Below are 2,428 nucleotides of genomic sequence, written 5' to 3' on the forward strand. Positions count from 1 at the left end.
AGCACATCCACTTGGAGCATAAAAAAAGCAGAGGAGCTAAACACTCATGCTATATATGGCGTGCAACATGGTAGGTGATAACCAAATATTAAAAACAATTTAAGAGCTCTCAGTGGAATATACAATGATATAGTCTAGGAGGGGGAAGAAGTGGTTTCTCAGTGAGTGAAGTCAAGACACATGGTTCTCCTGCTTGAAACTAGAACAGAGCACAAAAGCTTCTAATGGAGAGAAGCTCAGCTCAGAGATGCTGGGAACTCCTGCTGTGCAAAGAGGCTGAATGGTCAGTCAACAGATAAATAAAAGATAGAGATTTATAAATTTGATTTGATTCCTACTATGGATAGAAGGGTTTATAATGGTAATTGTTTAAGTTCTCTTAAATATACAGATATATTAAGCTCCACAGAAGGAAGAAGGTAGGGAGAGTGAATAAAAAGATGGTTTAGAGAATTTTAAGTCTTGCCAGGGCCAATTCTCAAAGGGTTCCACTGGATTTTTGGAATTGCTTAGCTTGGCATGAAAGAAATAGAGCCTGGAAATAGGCTTATACAGTAAATAGAAGGGAATTATATTAAAGTAAAATACAGGGATGTACAAGTATTGAGGCTTTTGCTCCTTAAATTATAGGTCAGAAGCAGAAGATGGTGAAGAAGCACTGTCTCAATGCTTAATATTTGTTTAGATTACTTTAATTGCTTTGATTTGTTTTAATTATTAAAATGCATATGGTTATGAGTTTGGTGGTTATATTAAAATCCCTCTTGGAGAGAGGTCAAGCTATATAGCTTTAATGATTTCGGTTTTCTGTACCAAGGGCATGGTATTTCGAAAGAGAGTGTCAATATTTGTATTGGAAGGAAAGGAGAAAAGGCTTTGTACCCATTCTAGAGTGATGTGGATCAGGTAAAACAGGAAAGGTGCCTTAAAGATCTTGAAAATTTCAAGAAAATAAAATCAGACATGTAATTTGATCTGTTAATTCCTCAACATCGGGATAGCCAAATAACTGGTTAGATCAAAACAAAAGGTCTCTGCCAAAATGTTAGTGAAAATTAGACAATAAATCTTGTTGGTTATGGAATACTTAAGATACTTTGTTCCATGTTTCATGTCGATTTCATCCTTAACTGATCTGTATATCTTACATAATCCATACAAATATATTAATGGTACTAAAATTTTGCTTGTGAGATTTATATATTATTTATATATATCATTTACAGGTATATATTTATATTTATATATTTCATATATTATTATATATTTATATATATTATGTATAGTTTTGACAAGATTCATCTTCAGAGATGAATCAGAGATGCTAAGCTGTTACAGTCCAGAGACTTGCTTCTGAAACCGCTTTAAAAATTGTTATTGATTCCAGATGATCTTGCTGTATCCAACCTTTCAGATGGATCCAGTGTGAATTTCAGTCAAGCTTTCGAAGCGTACAGACTGTATAACAGATTGCAAAGTCAGTTTTCCTTATCTAACATTTTTTTTCTAATTTCCCTTCCACTCCTTACCCCTTTAAATAATTTCTCATCACCCTTTCTCAACAGGAAGAAACCATGGAGAGTTGTTAGCATGATTCCTTGGATTTGGGTGTCTGGTTATTGTTATTTTACAAATTAGGGATAGGCTGTCATTTTATAGGATAATTTGGAAATGGTCATAGTTTTAAACATGGAGGAAATACATGGGCTGGATTAGTAAATTTTATTCTTGGAGAAAGCATTGTATAGCCATAATCATACGTTGGCATAAATTTCTATATTAGTTCAAAATTTGAAATTAATTTTTATTACTCTTATATAGCATTGTGCTTATGCAATTCCTTTAAGAATATGTAACTTTGACCCAGTCCTTCTAATAACTGCTATTACAAACTGTTTAAGATGATTAAGTAACATAAGTTAAGGACCAAATAGTAAACTCATGGTTATGTTAGATTCTAATTTAATCATAATAAAGCATTTCCAATTTACTCAAATAGAAATGGCTAAGTGTAGCTAAGATTTAACAGTTCAAATATACTTTACAATTATAGTCTTCAAAAACATTAGACATCCACAAGATCTGACATTTAGTGTTATTTCAGTATTAAGAATCATTTGACAATGTGACATGTCTACTTCTGACAGCTTCCCATTCTACTTCAAAACAGAATTGAGCATTTTGCTTGCAGGCAAGTTTGCTTGTGGCAAGGTAGCCACAGGGCAGAAATTGCCCTATCCATCCACAGACAAAAAGTGCTGTCCAGGAAAGAGCACTAAGTGAAGAATAGTTGACAGTTTATTTCTGTCAATATAGAACAAATTAGTTCTTCATAGTTTCTGGTCCATTTCAAGGTCTGTCAGATGAATCTGGGCCAGAAAGCTGAAGACAGATGCTCCAGTGTTCTAAGGAATAGGTGCTGTCCAAG

Source organism: Mus caroli, unplaced genomic scaffold (assembly GCF_978045245.1).
Source record: "Mus caroli unplaced genomic scaffold, Mus_caroli_1 scaffold_1, whole genome shotgun sequence".
Classification (NCBI taxonomy): Eukaryota; Metazoa; Chordata; class Mammalia; order Rodentia; family Muridae; genus Mus; species Mus caroli.